Here is a 24,388-nt window from a genome sequence, read left to right as displayed (position 1 = left end):
GAAGGGGGAGGGGCAGAGGGGGAGCGAGACTCTTACAGGCTCCATGCCCCCGTGTGGAGCCGGAGGTGGGGTTTGATCTCACAAGCCTGAACCAAGAGTTGGACACTTAACTGACTGAGCCCCCCAGGCACCCCTAGAAACCAAAAATCTTGCTTGGATTCTGCATATATTAGTGAGAATATCCTAGTAATGGGTTCCTGGGGGGCTCAGCCGGTGAAGCATCTGCCTTGGGCTCAGGTCATGATCCCAGGATCCTGGGATAGAGCCCCGCATTAGGCCCTCGCTCAGCTGGGATCCTGCTTCTCCCTCTCCCTCTGCCCCTCCCCCCTGCTCGTGTTCTCTTGCTCTCTTGATCAAATATTTATCTGAGAGAGAGAGAGAGAGAGCGCGCGAGAGCGAGCCTGCGCAGGTGGCAGGGAGGGGCAGAGGGAGAAGCCACGGAGCCCAACACGAAGCTCGATCCCAGGACCCTGGGACCATGATCTGTATTGAAGGCAGATGCTTCACCAACTGAGCCACCCAGGCGTCCCCAATAAATAAAAAAATCTTAAAAAAACAAAGTCCTTGTGTTCTTCCAGAAATAAGATATACAATCTCTGAAAAAGGCTGTTAATGCGAACAGGTCTGGATACGGGCTTTCGGGGGAACGGTTTTCAACTGTAGCTCTAGTGGACGAGGACTGGGGATGGTGCTGGATGTGCCCCGACTTCCATGGGCTTGGAAACCCTGCCGGGAAGCAGGCAGAAGAGGAGTGTGGAGACGTACTCCCTTGCATCTGGGTACACGCCCGGTCTGCTTATCTTTCCTGTACTTGGCTCAGCTGGGCTCTTTCTCTCTTCCTCCTTCCTTTTTGCTCCTTTGCACGTCCTGGGGCTCACTTCCATGGGGGTCTTCTACCCCCAGGCCGACAGGTCCTGGAACCTAGCATCAGAAATAAAGCAGAGAGCTTGCCCCATGGGGACCAGCTTGAGGGGGGTGGGGGCAGGCCCTCAGTGGGTACACAGGTACGGACGCCCCACCTTCACCAAGTCATTTATAAACCAGCACCCGGGTTTCACGGAAGAGGAAACCATGGGTGTGGAGCGTGACATAGAGGCTCTGATGGCAAGCGGGAACCCATGACAAGCAATGACGGGAGCAGTTAAGTTCCTACAGCTACAAGATACTCCTGGGACCAGCCTCCGCTGACCAGCCTCCTCCTGCAGGGACCCCGAAACTGCTTAAATCCCTTTAAAAAGGGAAGGACTGCGGTGCCTGGGTGGCTCAGTGGGTTAAAGCCTCTGCCTTCGGCTCAGGTCATGATCATGGGCTCCTGGGCTGAGCCCTGCATGGGGCTCCCTGCTCTGTGGGGAGCCTGTTTCTCCGTCTCCCACTCCCCCTGCTTGTGTTCCCTCTCTCGCTGTGTCTCTCGTTGTGTCAAATAAATAAATAAAATCTTAAAAAAACAATAATAACGTGCTGGGCCAATCTTTACTTCTGAACCAGCCCTGGGAGTTTCACCACTGATCGATGTCCCCGATACCATTGCGCTGTCTCCTGGGCTGCCAGTGGCCGCTCGTCCTTGCCTTCTTCTCTTCCCCTAAAATCCTTAACCACCGGGTTCTGTTCCTCTGCAATTTCGATGTATCTCCAGAAGTTCTGCAAAAAATGTGCTCCGGGCGAGTAATGCTGGTCAGGCACAGATTCCAGGGTGGCTGGGGCCTGAAATGGCCTTTCTTATGTTAGAAAACTGCATCTCAAGTCTTTCTTTTTTGGGGGACACTTAACTCTGCTTGTACTCATGCCCTTGGAAGGCTTCTCGACCACCTAGTCCACAGTGACCTCTGCTGTCCTTCATCACACACACACACACACACACACACACACACACCCTGCCCAGGAGCAGACAATCTACAGGTTGAATGTAAGCCCTCAGCCCCTGGGACTCTGCTCTCGGTGTGCTCTGGCATGGGGCAGAGTTCTCTAGAATGAAGAAAGGCCAGTCTGCCAAGGGCAGCAGCAGGAACAAGTTGGTCTGACTTTCTCTGGGCACGTGGGGTCACAGTTTGGAACTCAGGGTCACGGCAATGTCCTCCACGAGGGGCTGCACCACCACCGCTCCCATCACCTGCTGTGTCGAGGCCCACCCTCCACACGTTCCCCATCCCCAGTTCAGCACCAGCCGCTCAAGCACTTAACTTCCAGGAAATGACTTGTGTTGAGGAAAGTTAAGTGTTTGCCTACCCAAGATATCTCCACCCGTGGCAGGGGTTTACGAACCTGGACCCCACTCTGTCTGCAAGTACTCCTCCCCCCTTCCCAGTCACTTCCTGGGCTGGGCTGGCCGTGCAGTCCTCTCTAGCTCTGGCACTTTCTCTTTGGCCTGCCGTCCTGGCTCTGGGGCTGAAGGGCTCAGCTGGGTCTTGTCTGCAGACACAGCGGAAATGAGCTCCCGTGACCCCAGAGCCAGTTTGTAAGCAGGTCTGTCTTGGGAAATCACTTTTATTATGGTCAATGGTTGCTCTCTCCAGGGCCCCCTGCCTCAGTGAGCAGGGTGCTTGTCCATGGGGTTCCTTTTTAAAATATGGATGTGGATATCCAATTGGTTTGAGTAAGTTTGGTCCCCAACTAATTTTTCCTCCCCAAATTAAGCTTTTTATTCCAGCTAAAATACACTGGCGGGGGGGTGGGGGTGGGTAGGGGGGTGGGGGAGGCGTGCATTAGTTTGTCTGCTGTATGCATTTCTTTCAGCAGGGTCGATGAATCCCTCTTTGTTCCCGGCTACAAGCCAAGGCTTTTCTCTCCCCCATGGTTGTGTTCATGTGCAGCACTGTACCAGGTAACGAAGGGGTTTTTCTAATGTTTCCGTTCTTTGTTTCCAAGGAACCACAGAGAGGGGGTACTTCGAAGCAAGTAAGTTCCCAGAAGCAAGTGGCCAAGCACTGTGAATCCTGGAAAGCAAAGCTGAGCTAAGAAACGGCAAGCCATTGTACTAAGCCGCTTATTTTCTTTCCTCCCCAAACAGCAGCCTCCGGCATGGGCTCATTCCCCATCTTGAGCGACCTGAGCGTCTAGAAGCCAACTTCCAGACCCGGCTCTGGATGCTGGCCGAGGGGAGCCCTGGGGAGCAATCTCCATTGGAATGGGGACTCTTGGGCCATCCCAGTCCACACCCTCTTCCTCAGGGGGCCGCATCTGCTTTAACTCCTGGCTCTGAGCCACAGGAAAAGACCCGTTTGTCATGCTGATTAGGTTAATGATCCATTGGCCTTCGGAGTTTGCTTTGACCACCCCGCTGAGCTTGGACAGCTCCCCGGGAACCCCTAGCTGCCCTTCCTGCCTCCACCCCCAAGAATGTGTCCAAAAGTCATCAGCTCCTGGGGGGACTGTCAGCTGGCTCGGTGACCCTCTCAGGTGTCACCTGCTTCATTAGCCCCTCCTGGCAGGTGTTCTGGGGTGCAAAGGTGACACCATAATTGTGCTCCTGCAGCAGAATGGGATCCAAGAGCACAGTAGTGAGAGGTGACCGGTCCGGCAGCTGTAGGCTCACAGATCGGGCAGAAGGAGCCCAAGTACCTAGTCCTAGAATTTTAGAGCCTAATGGTTTGACAGTGTTCACTGAGGTAGGACAGGGGTTTCAGGACTTGATCTGTTTGCAGACTTCCGCTGAGCCAGGGGCTCTGGATAATCCTGTCCTCTGCCCAGGGCTGTCCCGGGCTAAGGGGTTACTAGGCCAGCCTTGGGAGGGAGGTAACAGTACCCATCAGGGGCCAGTGAGGGCTCTCTCCCTCCCAGGGGACTCTGTGCACTGTCCCCTGCATGCTTGTCCACCTTCCTCCCTCTCATGGCGAGCATCCCCCAGCGGCCCCATCTTCCCTTCTCCTCCAGTGTTTGGTGGCTCTCAGGACAGGTCATGGCGACAGCCCCCAGTCTCCACCACCAGGGACACACATGACCGCTCTTCAGAGATCACAGAAGCTGTCCCTGCACGATACCCTTTGTTCGTCACAATAGCCATGTGGAAACGGGTAGCTCTGGATTGTTTTCCTAGAGATGCATTTATTCTTTTTTTTTAAGATTAAGGAATTAATTAATTAATCTTTTTTTAAATTAATTAATCTTCATGGATTTTATTTTTAGGTAATCTCTGCCCCCCAACGTGAGGCTCGAATTCACAACCCTGAGCTCAAGAGTGGCATGTTCCCCCGGACGGAGCTGGCCAGGTGCCCCGCGTTTGTTAGGTTCTATTGATTTATTTATTTGTTTAAAAAGATTTTATCAATTTATGAGAGAGAGAGAGAGAGAGAGCATGAAGGCAGGTGGTGAGGGAGAAGCAGACTCCCCGCGGAGCAGAGAGCCGGAATGGGGACTCCATCCCCGACCCCAAGACCATGACTTGAGCTGAAAGCAGACACTTAATTGACTGAGCCACCCAGGCGCCCCTATGAGGTTTTAATCCCATATTTGAAAAAAGGTCTGTTGTCATCGGTCAAGAGAGAGTAAAGCTCTTCCGGGGTTACATGATCCTCAGCCCGTCTTTACCGTCACAAAACCTGGGAGATTGTGGCTGTAACACCATCACAGTAATTCTGTTTTTACTGCGGGGCAAGAATGAACACCGCGCACTTTTGCGGATCTTTACATTGAAAACAAACCCATATTCAATTCACAGTGTCACTGGATTTTCTTCGCAGTCTCTGGAGCTGAGGAAGGCAAGAGTGACCCCCGCTGGCATCCACACTGAGTTCCCTGAGGCTTGCGTAAGCCCAGACGACCTGTTTGAACTCACAAAAAACGAGGAGATACCACAGTCAACATTTAATTTAGATATTCTGACTCTTTCTACTAAAGATCTAATTTCTTTCCTAAAACTACGGTTTCCGGGTGCAGTTACGAAAACGCAAGTGCCCATGCCCTGAGCACACTCTACCCTCACGCTTTCTCTAGGTTGCTCTGTGGGTTAAAAAACAAAATTCACCTGAGTCCATTGGAAGGTCTAATCGGCTTTATTAAGGGACTCGTGAATTAGGGGAGCATCCTGTCCAGCAAGTGAAAGGGAGCTCTGGGAAACTGACCAAATGGAAGGTTTTTTTTACAGGAAGGACGTAATTAGCAAAAGAAAAGAAAGGATCCTTTCAGCCAGAGTCACCTTCCCTCTGAGGGAAGACCAGGGGGTCTTATCCTGCTGGTTCCCTCCTCTTCCTTGGGTGGGAGGAGTTTGGAGAGAGAGGACCCAGGGGAAGGCTTACTTCATTGGAGAGGACAGAGCATTCTTCACCGGCTGCATTTCTGGGGGAGACTGGGACTGAAGTTACGTTAGGGATGGAGCCGGGTTCAGTGACTTGGCCTAAGTGATTCCACTGTGGGCCTGTGGTTTTCTTGCTAACACGCGGAAGCTGATACCCTGATACACAGTCTGGGGTGGCCCCATGCTCCTGGGCGGGGGCCCGAGGATGGAGCTTTTGCCCCACGGTGGCAGAATGTGGCCTGGCTGGATTCGCCTTCCGAGCTGGAAATGGAGTCTTTCTGGATAATTTTCCTGGGCAGTAAACGAGGGCAGCTGTGTAAGTGGGTGATTGAAGAAAATCTTGGCCACTGCTTTTCCCGCTGGCCCATGGCAGGATGGCCCCAGTGGGATGACCCTTTTACTGGACAGTGAGCAGGGAGATGTCTTTTCCACCCTGGGTGCCACCGAGCCCCGTGTGCTGTGAGCTTGTGGAGGAGGGACAGGGTGTCTGCTCTGGGCTTCGTGGACACGGGGCCCCGGGGAGCCCAGGAAGGGGGCCTGGAAGATGGCACCCGCAGGATTAGCTCCGGTAGGGACTGAAGGAGAAAGCAAGAGGGGTGGCTGTTGGGTCAGAAACACCCCTGGGTGGGGCGCCTGGGTGGCTCAGTGGGGTAAGCCGCTGCCTTCGGCTCAGGTCATGATCTCAGGGTCCTGGGATCGAGCCCCGCATCGGGCTCTCTGCTCAACAGGGGGCCTGCTTCCCTCTCTGCCTCTCTGCCTACTTGTGATCTCTTTCTGTCAAGTAAATAAATAAAATCTTTAAAAAAAAAAAAAAGAAACACCCCTGGGCCTGGGGAAGAAGGGAGGGCAGAGGGGGGACAGTAAGGAGGAGGCTTCAGCTAGAGTTTTGGCAGAGCAGGTGGCCAAGGGCTAGCCTCCGGCCGGTCAGTCCTGGCTGAATGAGGGGGGGCTGCTGATTCCTAGGCTACCGAGCTCACTCCAAGCTCGCTCTGAGATGGAAGAAAAAACCAGAAAAACTAGTTTTGTGACCTGATACACTGCTTTCTTCTTGTTGGTACTTTTCCAACTGAACTCTGAATGCTTTGCGGCGGGAAACTCTGAGGTCCTCTACACCCCTTGGCGTCAGCAGCAGGCCCTGGGCGTCATACCCGCGTCAGCTGGGTCCTGCTGGGGGTCCCAGGCCCCTCTTTGAACTCAGCGCACGAGGAAGTTTTGAACTCAGCTGTCTTCTCTTGTTTCCTTTTCTCTGCAAACATCCAACAGTCACGTTCGTCTCCATTTTACAACAGTTCCCGAAACGCGTTTGCTTTCCGTTCCCACCTCGTTGGATGCGAACAGCGAGCCCTGGTTTCGGGAGACTTGGCTGATGCGTGGCATTCGCTTCTGTAAAGGTCCGGTGGGGCAGATGAGCTCGGCATCGGGTTGCCAATGGTCCTGATGTGTCTAGGAAGGGCACGGACCGGGAGGGCAAATGAGACTTTGGCCATCCAGGTGCCAAGCTCTCTGGGCCTCTGTTTCTTCCTCTGTGAATGTGGACAATCGTCTTCCCCTCGTAGGACAGCAAGACGTGGCATGCTGTTGCGCATCGGCTGGTACCAGAGCTGGACACGCGGGCTCCCCCCAAGGGGACCTCATTTCCTTGCCTCTTCCTACCTCGCCAGCCCAGGGACCGAGGGCACTGGGAACACTCACAGTTTATTCTTGGGGTCATTTGAGAATCATCAGTGACAACACGACTTAAAACCAGAACATGGGTCTGCTCTGTCCTTCCTGTGTACACAAGGAAAAATGCAGAACAGCTTCACATTTCGTTTGGTTTTGTTTTATTTTATTTTCTATTTTCTGTATTTGAGGGAGAGACAGAGAGAGGCAGAGGGAGAGGGAGGCTTGCTAAAACGTCCGGTGGTACTCTTGCGCACGAGCCCGGCTGTCTGCGTGGGGAGGCGGCTGGAGCTGGGGGCCTGGGCGCTCTCCACCGACGTCTGACCAACAAGGGCTCCTTCGCTGCTTCCTTCCTGCAGCCGGTTTCTGCTGACACAGGAGAACGTCGGCCCTAACCCTCTATTCTGAAGTCCGGTCTGCCGGATGATGGTGGCAGTGTGACCCCAGGATGATGACTCGATGTGCAATTTCCGGGCATGTGGTGGGCCCATCGGGTTCCCCGCAGCGAAGGCACGTCTGGGCTTGGCTCACGTACACGCAGGGAGTCGCTCCCGTCCCCTGCACCGGCTTTGTCTAACCGGCCAGGCTGCACTGGCTTTGTCTAACCGGCCAGGCTGCGCCGTTCCCAGAAGCCCCGCCTCGCACAGAGGTTGCTCGGGTTCAGGAGGGCTCCCGACAGCAGGCCAAGGCCTTCTGCGGAGCACAACGGAGATGAGGCCCGCGCTCCTCCCTGCGGGGGGCCGGCCCGCTGTCAGGGCCTGTGCTGCTGCCCCCTGGAGTTGGGGGTGCAGGCCGTGATGGGGGGAGGAGGCTATGGCAGGGTGGGCGGGGGCACCTCTACCCCTGAAGGGGCCCCGTGAGGCCCTCCACGCTCCGGCGGTGGGGACCAGCTCTGTGACATCCTTCCAGACAAACGAAGCCCGGCCGCCTCCTGGGCCGGTGAGGTTTGCACGGGGCTGGGAGGGAGGCACGGGATTATTCCCCGGTGGGGCGCTTCAGGCAGAGATGGGGGGGGGGCAAGCTGTGGGGCCGAAGATTGTCAGCGAAGCCCCAGAATCTGGGCAGAGCCTGGAGCAGATTCTCCCTCTCTCAGGGGGACCCAGCCCTGCCGACACCTTCATCTCAGACTTCCGGCCTCCCGCCCTGAGAGGCTGTGGGTTTCTGTTGTTTTAAGGTCCTGGGGGTGCCTTGTTACAGCAGCCCTAGGACCTTTGTATAAGGATCAGTTCTGTGCCCTGGTTTCTGTCCCGGGGACAAGAATGCCTTGGGAGAAACCCCACTGCCTCCGAGCTGGGCCCCCTGTTCCCGGGCTTCACCCCGTGTGCCACGCGCTTCTGCCCCTTGACAACTGACTCCAGCCTCTGGGTCAGGCAGGGTTTCCTGAGCCGCTGGGACAGAGAGGACTCCCATATGGCGGAGGCCGGAGGCCCCAGGGTGGCTTCTGGTCCGGAGACTTCTAGCCCACGAGGAGCATCCCTCCTCCTGCCGGCAGGTGGAAGACCGGGTTCCCAGTACGGTCTCTGGAAGGAAGAGTTCTGTGGGGGGAAACGTGGCACAGCTGATTCGAGCCTTTCCCCTCTGACCCACGGGCTGGGACATGCCTGGTCACCTGCCATCTCCACCCTCATCCGGGGCTTTCTCTGTCCTGTGCTGTGGCGGCTGGCTCTCGCACGTCTGCTCCGGGGTACGCGCCAACCCCCCCCCCCCCCCCCCCCCCGGCCCTCCCCCCCCCCCCCGCCCTTCCTGGGCAGGTGCGCATCCACGCTCAGATCCCGCCCCCGCCTCCTTCCTGCTCAGGGTCTTGGAAGCCTCTGTGTTACCAATTCCTCTTCTCTTTTCTCCCGATGAGGACATAGCGACATAGCGAACCATTTCCCCCTGGCTGGCTTTTCTACATCGAGCCCCCAGTGTTTCTGAGGTCCTAGTGCCCCTGGGCCGATAGCGAGCTATTTGGAAGGCAGATCGGCATTTATAACCAAATAAATACTGAAATCATCCACAAAGCAAACGGCAATGGTGACCAACAGCAAAAAACCAAGGACATTGGCAACTGTGCCTTCCCGATGTTTCATACAAGATCTGCTGCCAAACGCTAGAGTCTAAACCGCACTTGAAAAACACGTCCCCAAACACGCGGCGCCTGCCCCCAGCCTAGTCTCTCAAACGGTTCTCTGAGCAAAGCAAGGACAGGAGAGTTGTCTTGGATTTTCTGGAATGAAGAGTGTGGAAGAACCTGGACCACAGGGGTCCCGGTGCATGAGTGGTTGATCTAACATGGTCTGAAAAATCTCCTTGGGGAGCCCTGCCCCTCACGAAGGACAAATGGCCTCTGAGTGGTGGAAACTCTTCTGGAGACGATCTTTTAACTCCCCTTCCAGCCCCGCCCAGAGCAGAAGGACGATCAGACCAACTCCCTGACCACGCTGGGCTCTGCTGGGATGAGATCCAGGCTGGTCCACCTCAAAGCTGAAAGGGCCCCACGGCTGGCGGAGCAAGAAGAAGGATCCGGAACAGAGGCTTTGGTAGAGAGCCTGGCTCTGCCATCTGCCCGCTGTGAGCCTCAGGCAAGTTCCTGAGCTCGTTGAGCCTCAGTGTCCTCATCTGTCATATGGGTATGAGAATGATATCGACCTTACAGTTTGTATAGCGGCGATCAGAATAGGCTGACTCTAAGTCCTAAGCAGGTGTATCTGTGAGGCCAACGCATACACCAGCAGCTGGCCGTGGGCAGCAGGGGGCGGAGGGGCAGCTGCCCGGGGCCCCTGAGTGACAAGAAGACAGGCACTCCAGGGAGCAGAGCCCCGCAAAGGGAACGCTGGGTAAACCCTACCTGCTTCACAGTATTTGTTTCCTACCTTGGTTCTCTCGATCAGAATGGAAATGTCATGTCAGACTTACATGGTGGGTTCCTTTTCCTGCCAAAACGCCTCTTCTAAGCAGCGAACAAGAAAGTCGTTTGAGTGAATAAAGCCAAAAGCCCATTTGGCAAGAATGCTGTTTTGGAAAATGATCAGCAGTGTGGGTTGGCATGAGGTTTTCTGTGCATTTTCATTATTTCTCCAGCTTCGCGTAACCCTGACTGAGCCGTGTTCCGAGGAGTGAAGTCTGGGTGGCAGATGGACAGAGATTTGTCTCAAACTTCCTTCGGAGCCAATTTGAAAGTACATAGAGAGGAAAAAAACACCCCTTGTTTTACCTTTTCTGCTTTGAGAGGTTTCGTATGCAGACACAATTTTAAATCTTCCCCTCTCCCCTTCCAGTAAGGTGTTTGGAGGTGGTGGTAACAGGAATGGGAAGGAACTGGTATTTCTTGAGGAATTTCTCTCCCCAAAGCCCAGACCATACCCTCCCTGTACTTTTCACCACCCATAATTCAAGAAGTGCGCGGATGGGGTTTTTGCTAAGGAGTGTGTGTGTGCGCGTGTGTGTACGTGTGTAAGACCTGCTATGTAGGGAGGTGCGAGATGACTGCAGTGAACACCAGTTGGGATTAATTCTGTGACAGTAAAGAAGCTGAGTCCCGAGTTTTTAGCCTGCCCAGTCCTCTGCCCGTCTGGGTCAGCCACCCACAGACTGATGGATGGACACATTCCATGCCTGCTGAGTGCCCCCTCTAGCCAGACGGCGGCTGAGGCACTGGGAATCCAGCACTCAAAAAGCAGGAAAAAAGCGTGACTGTGGGTACCTAACCTTTTGGGTGGGGGTGGGGAGTGGAGGCCCAGGAGATGCTCCATCGCAGGCAGCCATAACCACGGTCCATCACCCTTGGCGGGGGTCCAGAGACCTGTCTGGAACTCTCCCGTCGTGCTTCTGACTTCCTTGTCCTGTCTGTCTCTGGCTCCGCACCCCTGGCTCCCCGTGCAGACAAGAACCCCCAGCTCCGCCTTCTTTTGGGAAACAGATACAGGTGGATACCCATCGAGGCTGTGCCGCCGATCGCTAGTGGCCCTGGGTCAGCTCGATCCCCTCTGAGACTCAGTCTCCACATATGTAAGACGGCGCTGATACCTTTCCACAGAGATGGCATGAGAACAGGGACAGAGTTACTGTCCAGCGAGGGCCCACCGGGCTTACAGTTTTTCCTGGCATCTCAGACCCGAGGAGCTCCAAGGGAAAGCTCCGGCTCTGGCTGCTGAGAGGGCCTCCCTCTCCAGGGGTCCCGCCAAAGTCCTGGGTGCCCAGGTGCCCCTGTCGTTTGTCTGGAAGCCAGAAACCGAGGGATAGAGCTGTGGTCATTGCCCACCTTCTGGAAGCATGGCATTAGTGAGGGGACTGTGCCCAGAGCCTGCGGGGGAAGGGGCTGCCCCCCAGATCGGGCTGGCTGGGAGAGTTCAGGGTGAGGAGTGAAGAGACCCCAGGGCTTTCTTAGCTAGCCAGGGGGGTGGAGACCCTTCTTTTGTTGGACCACTGGCTGTCATGTCTGTGTCTGTGTCTGTGTCTCTGTGCTCCAGCTGCCCCTTCTGTCCTGGGGAGGGTCTAGAAGTCCTGAGCTTCTGAGCTGATGGTGGGGTCCACCATCTCTCGGGAAGAGCCCAAGTGCAGAGGCCACCGGACACCCACCTGCCTGCCTTCGGGTTCAGCTCATAGCGGGCCCGGGCAGAGGGAGAAAGAAGAGGGGGGGAAGTGGCCAGCAGGGAACGTTCCACAGATGGGAGGCACTGCCTGCTTTTCTGGATTGATTGGTTTATGGAGACACTACAGGCCGGCCTTAAAGCTGGGTACCTCCTTCTGACAAGAGCCCAGGGACACTCCTGCAGTTAGTCCCCAACTTGGGGGACTGGCGAGTCAGGCCATACCCACCTGCAGAAGGCCATGCCACCAGGCAGTAGGTAGTGAAGCCACGGACCCCACCCCGTAGGCCTGACAGCAGAGCTCGGGGCCTGCCACAGGGAGCCCCGAATGCCCGTAGACTCCTGCCGTGCAGAATAAGGTGGAGTTCAGGGCGAGGTGGATGGGGCTGCCTGCAAGGTTGCAACCTGCCTGAAGGGAGGAGGGGCGCCCCTACGGGGGACACCGCTTGGCTCAGAGGTCCTCACACTCCCTGGTGCTCTGTCCAGGCCTGCGTCTCCTCTGTCGCTGCCTCCATCTTCTCTGTCCCCTCTTCCTTCTCCTCTGTCGCACCCCCTTTCCTCAGGCGGTGCTCTCTGGGAGCTCGTGTGCCCGCAGGCAGTGTGGGGGGTGGTGCCATTTTCCAGGTATGGTGGTGGAGATGCGGCAGGGACCCAGTGTGGCCCGGACCTGGTGTTCCTGCAGCAGCAGCTCGAGGCAGGAGGCGGGGCTCCTTCACCTGTCGCTGAGGCCACATGCAGAGGCCTGACACAGCCCAGCGGCCCTTATGGGGGCAGTGGGCGCTCTGGGTGACGTGGGAGTCAGTGCACAGGCATGCCCAGGAGAAGGCCAGCCTGGGCCATCAGCCTTCCAGACTGCCAGACCGGGAAAGGGTTTCTGCTGATAGTCTCCCCATTTTCCAGAGTGCACCATCCAACGTCCTAGAGTTAGAGCCCCTAGTCTGGTAGTTCTCACTTCTGAATGTAATTAAGAATCAACCAGGGGGAGGGAGAGGGGCCTGGGTGGCTCAGCCGGCTGGGCATGAGGCTCTTGATTTCTGCTCAGCTCATGATCTCAGGGTCACGGGATGGAGCCCCAACTCCAGCTCCGCGCTCAGTGGGGGGCCTGCTTGAGAGTCTCTCCCTTTCTCTCTGCCCCTCCCCCTTCATTCTCTCTCTCTCTCTCTCTCTCTCTCTCTCATAAATAAATAAATCTTAAAAGAAGAATCAGCCAGGGTAGACGACGGCACAGGGAGTGTAGATGGACAGCCCTGACCCCAGGAAGCCCGGTTCTGAGGTCCAGGTTCTGGAGCCGAGGGTTCTCTGTGTTGACCATGACCTCCCAGGACTCTGTGGCAGGAGATGCGGGAGCACTTCCAGAGGCCTCCGGGCCCACACTCGAGAGGGATTAGTGGGGGAATGGTCAGAGAGGGACACACAGCAGAGATGCTGATGAGCAAAGGCAGGTGATGGCCTGCCTGTGTTTTCAGGGGCGAGCCGCATTTAGAAAATATGCCTTAAGCTGGGTAATAAATCGTAAACTCAGCCTGTCCGCCCTGCAGCCCCATGCTCCACTCCCTGCACTTTCTCTGCCGCAGACCCACGAGCTTGGACTCTGAAGAGCTCGTGAAAATAAGGTACATCGGTAACAGTCTGTGGAAGTTTTCCTCTGCCCACATTTGCCACCACGAACGCTCCCGGGGGGGTGGCTGAATGACCTTGGCTGGTTCCACCGCTTGCAAGAAGCAGCCTTCAATTACAGACATAGCTGCACAGGGAAACTGGTACAGATGCTAATTAAAGCCCTGAGAACTGGATACAAATTAAGTTCCTCACACTCAGGGAAGGCAACGCGGCATCCTTCTTCATTTTGAATGGCTGTTACCAGCCGCAACCTCTCGGTGGCCACCAGATGTCAGTATAGTGCAGGTCCAGCAGGACCTGGCCGCCAGACAAAGCCAAGGGCTCAGGGAGAGTCGCTCTCGCTTGTCCAAAGCCCCAGGAATAAACGACTGGTCCACACCTGCAAAATCATGGCGGCTTGTATCCCTGCCTTTGCCAGAGCGCGAGCAAGTGTTTGGGGGAACTTGCTTCCTCGTCTCGAGAACATTCACGCGCTATCCAAGGGATCGAAGAAAGCAGAAAGCAAAAATTTACCTCTGTTGACCTCAGTGGAAGGTCTCAAAGTAAATATAGGCTTAAGAAAAGGCAACGAAATCTGACATGATCTGATATTCCAGAACCTTGTAGAAAGATGTTTGTGGCTATAAATGGTGTCTATAGCATGTTGTTGATATTTTTAAAAAATAGGTTAAATTAACATGTATAATGTGATCCTTTTATAAAATGTACATTCTATACATTTTAATTTAAAAAAATAAAAATATTTTCTTTGGTACGAAAATAATGAAGTTTTTGAAGAAACAACCTGCGTGGCTTCTTTCACAGGAAGTTATACACATGGAAACATTTTTAAACTTTCTCTGAGGTGACGGGAGTTTCAGGTGGTCCTTTCGTGGTGGGTATCTCTTTCTGGGGCTAGAAAGGGGGTAGACCAGGGGTCCCCTTATACCTTGTCCCGCATTTTTCTGACCTTAGATTTTTCTATTCCAGCACAAAAGGAAGAGTTGCTTGAGAAAGACGACGTGAATAAAAAGATCAATGAGATTTAGCCACGTCCCACAGAAACTTACACTGAGAGGGGAACAAGACACACACACACACACACACACTTCTAATAAGTATGGTTAGTGTGGTTCTTTTGCCTGGGACGCTCTGCTCCTTCCTCCTCCTTACTTGGATTAACTTCTGCTTATGCACTAGTATCTCCAGGAGGCCTTCTTGAGCTCTTCCTGTTGCCCAGGGACACCAGTCACTTCGCTGTCCCAGGACCTTTGCACAGCCAGAGCATAGGGCTATCTGAACGTGCCAGAAAATAGGCCTGTGCAGAGCGACCCTTCATCAGTGGTGGATGGGAGATGTTGATAAACACCCAGGTCCTCTCCCCTTGTCAGGACCCTGGGTCTCCCAGACATGCCCGGGGTGGGGGCAGCTAGAGCCTCAACAGTGGCAACCAGGCACCACGAATGAGCTCCTTCTCTTCTCTATCCCATCCCTCCATCTCCCCACCAGTGCTACTCAGGATCACCTCCCAAATATACCGTTAGATCAGCTTCTTGTCTCAAGGGTTGTCCCTGGAAAAATGAAGCCTACGACAGGGAACATCCCTATCTTAGCCCATACTGCATTAGATATGCCCGTTTTCTGGTCTGCGTATCCCCCAGGCTGTGCGCTGTATGAGAACAGCAGCCATGTCTAGGTCCAGCTCTGTCTCTGGAGCATAACAGCTTCTCAGTAATTTTTTTATTAACCTCTTGAGTCTCTCCAGAATTCACTTTATAATTATTGGCTTGAAAGAAGGGGAGCTTGTTGATTCCAGACTCTTCTTTGCCTAACTAATGGGAAACTAGTTTTGCTCAAAATCCACCCCTGAGCAGAAGAGGCCAACAAATTCTAGATTTGATTCAATCTGTGACCTGTTACAGTTGTTTCCTTTCCCTTCCTTCCCTCCTTTCTCCCTCTCTCCCCCTACCTTCCTCTGCCTCCTTACTCCCCTCCCCGCCCCTCCCCTTCCCTTCCCGTCCCTTCCCTTCCCTTCCCTTCCCTTCCCTTCCCTTCCCTTCCCTTCCCTTCTTTCTGCTTATCCCACCCCAAATCCTCTCTCTTGTGGGTTTGGATACTGATTCCTGCACATATCCTCCCATAGGAGCGGGCTTCTTCCCATTGCTGTGTCTGGCCAACCAGCCCCTGTTCCTCCTGCCTGGAATGCCCCCTCCCTTCTCCCCTTCCCCACTCCCTCCTTCTTGCCTCTACCTGACTCCTGCTCATCCTTCCCAACCCAGAGTGTCATTTTCTCTGAAAAGCTTCCCTTTACCCCCAGGCAGATGTTGCTGCATGGCTTCTACAGACGCTGGTTGTGTCTTCCGCAGACGCTGGTTGTGTCTGCTCCAGCATGAACAACAACACTCTTTAGCTAAGGTCAGCGAGGACAGCACATGACCCGATGGCTAAGGACAGGACCTTGGGGCTAGACGGCGGAGGTCCTCATCTCAGCTCCATCACCCCTGGGCTGCGTGCCTCCAGCAAGTTACTTAACCTCCCCAGGCCACAGTTTCTTTATTTGAAGTTGAAGACAACGCCGGTATCCACCCCCAGAGCAGTGTGGGCTGTCATGGGGATGAAGTCACAGACACAGTGCCTGTGAAGCACGTGGCATGGAGCCCAGCCCAGAAAGCACTCGACAGACTTTGGCTATTACATTATTTTTTCATGATGCAGGAGGAAGAGCCATGTGCATTTCTGCAGAAGGTTCCCTTCAGTGTGAGGATTTTGTCCATGTCTCCTTATAGCCAAGAATCAAAAATTCTGGGGGCCTGGACAGGAAAGTGTGCAGTGGCCTGAGATGGTGCTCTGGGAAGTACAGACATACTGACCCAAAAGTGAAATGAATGTGGGTGAACTCGTGTAACGCACACATTTAGCACACAGCTAAAAGAAACACAATCTTTTCTTTTATTTTTAAGTGATCTCTACCCCCAACATGGGCCTCAAACTCACAACCCTGAGATGGAGAGTCACTCCACTCCACTGAGGAAGTCTGCCAGGTGACCTCAGAATGTGCACATTTTTTCACATGAGGCTTTTCCCCACATTCTTTATTCCAGCAGGTGGCCAGGTGTCTGCAGTTAGACAAGCCCCTCTCCCTTCTGTAGGAGCTTCTCTCTGCACTTGGTCCCTTGGCATATACTGTTCCTTCTGCCGGGAGCTGTTCCCTGGGCAGGCTCCCCCATTTCCATCACCTGGTCCTTGGAGACTTGGCTGACACATGCGCTCTGAAATCGCTTTGTTTATGCAGAGGTCTGCAGGAGCCAGCCGAAGTGCTCCTCTCTCACAGGGCAGGGCTCGGTTGCTGACCTGGACCTTGATCCCTTGCGTTAACCATCAGCCTCTTCTCTGCCTTTCCCACCGTATGGTTTCACTTTCCCTCTTGGTCGTTGCTCAGAGTTTATAATAAACACCTTTCAACAGCATAACTCCTCCATTTTGCTTCTTCAAATGTAACCAACGCCACAGTTACAACTTGTTGCTTTTCACTGATCATTAGCTCCTAAAGGTATTATTTTTTTAAAAAAGAAAAATTTTAACACCTACCTTCATTCTTGACCCATTTTCTATTTCTGGAATTCTGCGTTCCTTCAGGCGCAGCTGTTTGTGCCTCGAAACTTTCCATTTTCTGAAAAACTCCCCATAATATTTCTAGTTGTTTGGGTGTTGCTGGTGACAAATTCTCTCAGCTTTTGTTTGTCCAAACATGCTCTTATTTCATTTTTCTTAATGATATTTTCTCCGGATGTGAAATCCTGCTTGACAGATTCTTCTGTTTTTTGAAAGATGTTGTTCTATTAGCATAAGGCCTCCTTTATTTGTGATGAGAAAGAAAAAGTGTTCATACATCTTATCAACGCTCCCCTATATGGGATGTGTCTCTTTTTCTCGGGCTTTTTTTTTTTTTAGTTTTTAAATATTTTATTAATTTGTTTATTTATTTAGAGACAGTGCACACATGCTTGTGTGAGGTAGGGTTGGGGAGGGCAGAGGGAGAGAGAAGCTCTAGCAGAGTTTTCGCCGTGCCTGGAGCCCGAAGCAGGTCTCAGTCAGATCCCATGACCCTGAGCCAAAATCAAGAGTCAGACACTCAACTGACTGAGATGCCTCTTTCTGGCTGTTTTTAAGATGACTTATTTTTTTTTTTTTAAAGCATAGAAATTCTGTTTAATAATTTAACATTAGTTTTAAACAGCTTGTGACTTTATTTTATTTATTTATATATTTAAAAAAAAGATTTTATTTGTTTATTTGACAGAGATCACAAGCAGGCAGAGAGGCAGGCAGAGAGAGGAGGAAGCAGGCTCCCGGCTGAGCAGAGAGCGGGATGCGGGGCTCGATCCCAGAACCCTGAGATCATGACCTGAGAGGCTTAACCCACTGAGCCACCCAGGTGCCTCTAAGATGACTTATTTTTCACTAGTTCTCAGCAATTTGATATCATGTACCTTGGGGTGACTTTCTTGGTGTTTTTCCTGAGGGTTTGTGAGTTTCTGTTTATCTTTGAATCTGGAAATATTTTGGCAATTTCTTTTCTTTCTCTTTCTCTCTTATTGGAGTGCAATTAACACACAGTATAGTGTTAGTTTCAGGTGTACGACACCGTGATTCATTACTTCCGTACGACACCTGGTGCTCATCACGACAGGTGTCCTCCTTGATCCCCATCCCCCTTTCCTCCATCACCCTCCCACCTCCCCTCTGGTGACCATCCGTGTGTTCTCTAGAGTTAAGGATCTGTTTTTCTTTAAAAGATGTTATTTTTAAGTAATCTCCACTCCATGCGGGGCTCAAACTTATAACCCCAAGATCAAGAGCTGCTCACTCTACCAGCTGAGCCAGCCAGGTGCCCCCTAAGAGTCTGTTTCTTGGTTCCTCTCTCTCATTTTTCTTTGTTCATTAGTTGCTTAAATTCCACATACGAATGAGATCTTGGTTTATGTCTCTCTCCGTCTGACTTGTCTCTCTCAGCACAACACCCTCTACGGCCAACCATGTTGGTGTAAATGGCAAGATTTTATTCCTTTTCATGGCTGAGTATTTGGCCATTATTTCTTTAAACTTTTTTATGCTCTAATATCTCTTTTCTCTTCCTTTGAGACTCCAATTACTTGTTTATTAGACACTTTATTTTGTCCCACAGGCTCCTGGGGCTCTCTCCAGTTTCCTTCAGCCAGACCCAGCCAGTGAGTATATTATCCTACACACTGCATTTTTCTGTTCTAAAATTTCCACCGTGTTTTTTCTTTTTCTTTTTTTTATAGTTTCCCCTTCTCTACTGAGATCTCTCATATGTTCCATCATTATGCTCATGTTTTTGCTCTAAGTCTGTGACCGTAATTATAACAGTTGTTTTAGAGGTGTTGTGGACTAATTCTGTAATTCTGGGATGTCTCGGTCTTTCCCTGATGATTGGCTTTCTCCCCCTCCCCAGGTGACAGGCCACATTACCCCGCCGTTTGCATGCCTGGTAATGATCACATTTGGTGCTGAGCATGGCCGACCCTAGCTTCTCTGTCTTCCATCCTCAGTGCTGAGTTTTGTTCTGGCAAGTGGCTGATTGACTTGTAGTTCAGCATGATGCTTTCAAGGCTTGTCTTTAAGCCTCGTAGGGTGGGTACAGAGTAGCTTTCACTCCAGGACTAGAGATCTGCAGCTCCTGAGACATGCTGTCTCTGAGGTGTCAGCTGAGTTCCCAGGGTGGGTGTTCGCTGAGATCTAGGAATTCTGGCAACCTGGAACACCTGTCTCCCCCTTTTCGCAAGTTCTGGAATCTCTGTTTGGCTCACAGCACCCTGGCCTTGACACACCCACAGCTTGGCATTCAGCCGGACTCAGAGGGTTCTTCTGCAGATTCCCGGAGCCCTTCCCTGAAGTTCCCTCCCGCCTTTTGCTCTGTGCCGTGCGTTCTCGTCGTCTCAGCAGCCAGACCTCTCCGAGAGATGACTGTGCCCTGCTTGGGCTCACCTTTCCTGGGCCACTGTCCGACTAGTGCCTTAAGGCAGAAAACTGGGGAAGTCGCAGGGCTCGCCTCACCTCCCTCTCTCAGAGATCTCAGTCCTGCTGGGTCTGTTGTCCACTCTGCAAACTGCGGTCTCCTATACTTTGTCTATTCTTGTAGTTGGTTCTGGTGGGAGGGCTCGTCGGGTCCCACTAACTCTCTCTACTCCTCTGCATGTCGAGAGAATTGTTCAGGAGACAGTGACCAGGATTTCAAATCTGTGCACTCCCAGCTCCTACCGAGCACCTGCCCCCCCCAATGACAGCTGTGTGAGGGTGAATAACGGCCCCCTCTAAACATGTCCACAGGCCAGTCTCCCGAACCCGTGAATATGTTACTCCGATGGCAAAGGGGACTTTGCCGATGGGATTAAGTTAAGTCAAGGTGGGGGATGACCCTGAACTGCTTGGGGTGTGTCAGTGTCCTCTCAAGGGCCCTTCAAGAGGGAGGCAGGAGGGCTAGTGCGGACACAGATGCGATAAGGGAAGCAGAGGGTGGCACAAGGCACTTCGAGGAGGGAGGAAGGGGCCACAAGCCAAGGAATGTGGGCACCAATCAATCCCAGAGAAGGCAGGAAAACAGATATCCCCCCACCCCAAAGCTTCCAGAAGGAATGCAGCCCTGTGGACGCGTTGATTTTAGACTTCTGACTCCTGGACCTGTGAGAATAAATTTGCATTGTTTTAATCCACAAAGTCATGGTCACCTGTTACAGCAGCGATGGGAGAGGGACGCAGTGCCTCACAGATACTTGCTCAATGGACTTAAGGGGAAAATGTCCGGAGGACACGGAGGGTGTGTACACGAATGCCTTGGGGGTAATCCGCTCTCAGTCATCTCCGTTGTTTGCAGACAAGTTAGGTAAGGAACAAAGCAAGGACTCTCCAGGAGATGAGAGCTGAGAAGTGGAGGAAAGGGTCCTGAATGTCAACGTTGGGCAACAGGGTCTGTGAGGAGGGGTGCCCTTCCCTTGACACAGATATATTACAGTTCAGAGATACATTTATGTGACCGGAATCAGCTCTCACTGAGACGGGCTTCAAACGCAGGCCATTCTGGCTCCAGAGCTCAAGGCCCGAACCACCATGCAATTTCGCCTCCCTGGAGAACCGAGCCCACAGGGCCTCCTGGGGACATTACTCTAGCTTTGCCCGATCGGCTGCTGAATGGAGTCCTTCCATTCATCCCGAGTCTTTACACGGAGCAATGATCCACTCGCCTATTACGCTTCCCAATTCTCCCTCCTTGGAAGTACAGCCCAGCTCTGTTAATAGGAAAAGAGAGATTTTCTTCCTACCACCAGCCTCTGCCTTCTCCAGAATTTCTCTTTGGGTCTCCACTCCTCGTAAGGAGCTAAGATACTCAACGCAGTGAGTGAATCCAAGAAAAGAGGCCTTGGGGCTCTTTCCAGGCTTACTTCTCTCTGCCAGGATAGCTGTGATTTGCTGCTGAAAGCCAGACCCTGCCCAGTTCCCTGTGAAGGCCTGTCCCTTTCTGCAAGGCCACACCTCCATGAACCCTGCCCAGTAGGCTGTGGGTGGTGTGGGCTCTTCTTCCCATAACCGGCCGCTGCCCCTTTTCGTGTCTGTGCCTGGGCTACAAATTCCTCTTTTCCCACAATGACTTGACTCCCCAGCCTCGGTGTGATTATAAATAACTCTCTGTTCCAGGACGAGTCAGTCCAGACTCACACTCTGGTTTTGCCATATGCTGGTAATTATATCCTCACATCTGTGTGCGACGCCCGCGTTTTAAAGTGAAGTGATGATTATCAGCTCGCTGATGCTCGAGGCTGGTCCCTTGGCTCAGGCGCTGCTGTTTCTTCTCACCCCCAGAAACTGGTGTCAGGCCAGGTGTTCAGCGGCTGTGGATGATGGTACATCTGATTCAAAAATGCCACTTGGAAAAACTAGGCAAGACCTTTGGGTATATTGGAAGTGGATCTTCTCTGATGTAACTGAAAATAGGAGAGGGCGAGAAGGGGGGGTAGTATTTCCCGTTATGTCACGTGGACGAAATCAGCGCTGGGTGCCGCAGGATGTCCCGATGTGGCTAGCTGGGCCAGGTGTCGCACTGACTTCAGAAAGCTTGTCGCGTGCTTCGACGGTGGGTGGTCACGTTAATGTTCCCATGCGCCCGGCTAGTAAACGCTTCGCTGAAGAGTCTAGTAAGGTCATCGTATGGGGACCCTATTCCTTTAGCCCTTGCTCCAGCAGCCCAGTGCTGGTCAGGTCCTAGGGCGTATTTCTGACTAAAGTGAAAGGCAGAGAGAGCTATTTCTAAGACCATCCCCTTTGCTTGATGGATGCAAATTTCTTCTTAGCATTTAAAATCAATTCCTTTCTTTGATTTGGTGTTAAGTATTGGGTAACCCCAAGGGGCATGGGACACAGTTTATTTGAACACCTGAAGGGCTCATTCCTAATTTAATGTAAAAACATGATTGGGTCATGCATGTGCTCTTTTGAGATTTATATTAAAATTTTTTTTTTTTTTTTAGAGAGAGTGTTCTTGTGTGAGTGGAGTGGGTCAGGTGGAGAAGGGGGTGAGGGAGAGAGAGAATCCCACAGGCTCCACATGCAGCGAGAGTGAGCCCGCCACCAGGCTCGATCTCACAACCCTGAGATCATGACCTGAGCCAAAATCAAGATCGGATGCTTAACGGGCTGAGCCACCCAGACGCCCCTTGAACTTTGGGGAAAAAAAAAAAAAAAAAAAGGAAACGCCTTGCCCCCATGGATGACGGAAATGTGTTTCTCTTTATCCATGGGGGCTGACACCTCCCCGCGCTGCTGGGGGGGCTCCCGGCAGCCGGTCTTCAGCCGCCCCGGCCTGCAGGAACTCCCGGGGGGACAAACGCTCCGCGGTCATTACTTCGTTCATTCTGTGAGTGCTGACCATCTGCTGGGTGCCACGCTGCGTTCCGGGTGACCAACCGAGTTCCCCGCCCACATGGAGCAGGTGTTCCCGGGGTACTGTATGGACGACAGCAAGGAGAAGTTTGCATCCCTTCGTCAGGCTGAAACACCTCGCGCCACATACGCTCTGGGGTGTGACTCCCCTTGTTCCTTCTGTGTGAGCCCGCGCCATCCCCGTCCTGCTGTCCTGAGCCTCAGGTGCGTGCTGCGGACACGTGCACACGGCTGGGTGGGCCGCGGGCGGGCCTGGCTGCAGGCCTCGTGGCCCAGCACACATGTTTGGAAGCCCCTGCTCTTTGGCTATGTGTTCCCATCGTTCTTGTCTTTGTCGCTGTCTCCATTTGCCGCCTCTCCACAGGCAGTCCGATCAAACTCACGCGCTTCCCGGGGACGTTTCATTGAAGGTGGTCTTTTGACAAGCGGTACTCCTGTCTGATGGTTGCGGATCTTAATTTTACGTAAACCATGAAGAACGTGGCCTCGTGAGCCAGACGGCTTGGGTTCAAACCCGCACCCTGCCACGTACCCTCCGTTGACCTGGACGTAGGTATATTACCCTTGGGGGTCTCTGTTTCATCATCCGTAGAATGGAACTGGTACCAGTAACCCACACCCCTGGATTGCCGTGAGGGTTAAGTCAGTGAAAACAAGGGAGGTCCTTAGAGGGGAGTGTGGTGGGTGGTCCCCCCTCTGCGGGGGTTGGCGACCCTCATTACTAGACTCTTTAAACTTACAGGCTGCTCTTTGTGTTTCCCACCGGATGCCAGAGAGAGAACTTGATTCATTTCGTTGATTGACACGTGTTCGTCAGGCCCTTGTGGTTTCTCACCAGCTGATGTGTGGGCGGCTGTGCGGTCCTGAGCTCAGCCCAGAGAACAATTTAGTGGCATTTGCCGAGCAGGGCAGTGGGGCAGGTCCTCGGTGGTTAGAAGTCTGAGTCCAGGGAAATGATAGAAGCCACACGGTGGGTGAAAGAGGGTGAATTTAATATAAAGAATGCCGGCTGTGCTAAGTCCTAAGGCGATACACACTCAGACCCAAGGAAGGACAGGCTCAGGAGTTCAGATCTTGCCGGAGAAGCTGTGGTTCGGCCACGTGGCAGCTGGAAGTTTTGCTGGTTCAGCCAGGCCAGAGCCAGGGGCGGGGGCTGCTGGGCCAGCCAGCGGTCACCCCCAGGAGCACAGGTCTCTGCGCGTGGCGGGGAGCGGAGCCCTTCCGTGCAAGGAGCTGCGGGAAGGTTGGCACCAGGCAGAGGCGGCAGGATCCCAGCGGGAATAACCCCGCTGGAGGTCCTCCCTCCGTCGACCCCTTCCACGCTGGGAGCAGCCAGAAGCATCTTCCTTCTCCGCGTCCCTCCAGTGCCCTCTACCGAGGAAGTGTAACACAGCGCTCGCCCGGGAAGATGCTTGAAGAGGTCCCAGGGCGGTCCCAGCGCCCAAGACACGGAAGGGTGTGTGCGTCTCTGAGCGGCGATGACTCTGCGCTGACGTTGTTGACCTCTCCACGCTGCGCTCGCCACAGAAAGCGCCGTCAGGCTAAGTCATGGGCAGAATCGTCCATCTGCATCGGCGCTCGACCTTTCTGGGATAATGGCTAGAATTTGTCCAATAGTTTTTGAGTGTTGACTGTGTGCCAGGCACTGTTCTGATGCTGAGGCGGCCATGGTAGAGATGGGCACGGTCTTGTGCTCAGGGGGCCGCATTCGAGGGAGGGAAGCGGATGAACTAATGCACAAGCAGATACTGGGTAATGATCGCAGGACGTGGGCTGGTCAAGGAAGTACTCCCCGAGGGGCGACATTGAACCTGAGGTGTAAATGGCAGGAAGAGACACGAGCGGGCGGAGGCGAGGAGGAAAGGCATCTCAGGGCAGGAGCTCAGCCCGAAATGCTAAAACACACCCCCAGAATTCCAAACCTTCCTAATGTACCACCCACTCCCATTTTGTAGATAAGAAAATTGTATGCATGACTTGATAATGGAATCTTTATTACTTTGCATGTATTTATGTTTTATTTTGGTGTGAGTTAAAGAAGACCCACCTGTAGCGTGTTGCCGTATTTCCTTGGAGATTCTTACATGTTTTCCAAATGAAAGTTTATTTGTGGCTCGGTTGCTGGGACTGCCCGCATGGGGGTCTGGGTACGAAACAAGGGGTGCATTTTAGGATGTGCACCAAGCCCGGCCTGAGTTCTCAGAGACAGACATTGCCTTTCCTTCCGTCTTCCTCCTGCAGGCTTTCTGTGGGAATCTGTCTCTGGGGACACCTGTGCCCTTGCACTCTGCTGACACACGCTCCGATAAGTACTTTTCTCCTAGGAAGAGCGCACGATTAAAAGCTGTCCCCACGCTCCTTCCCTCTCTGCCCT

This window comes from Meles meles, chromosome 4 (assembly GCF_922984935.1).
Source record: "Meles meles chromosome 4, mMelMel3.1 paternal haplotype, whole genome shotgun sequence".
Classification (NCBI taxonomy): domain Eukaryota; kingdom Metazoa; phylum Chordata; class Mammalia; order Carnivora; family Mustelidae; genus Meles; species Meles meles.
Note: the sequence above shows the minus strand (reverse complement) of the source record.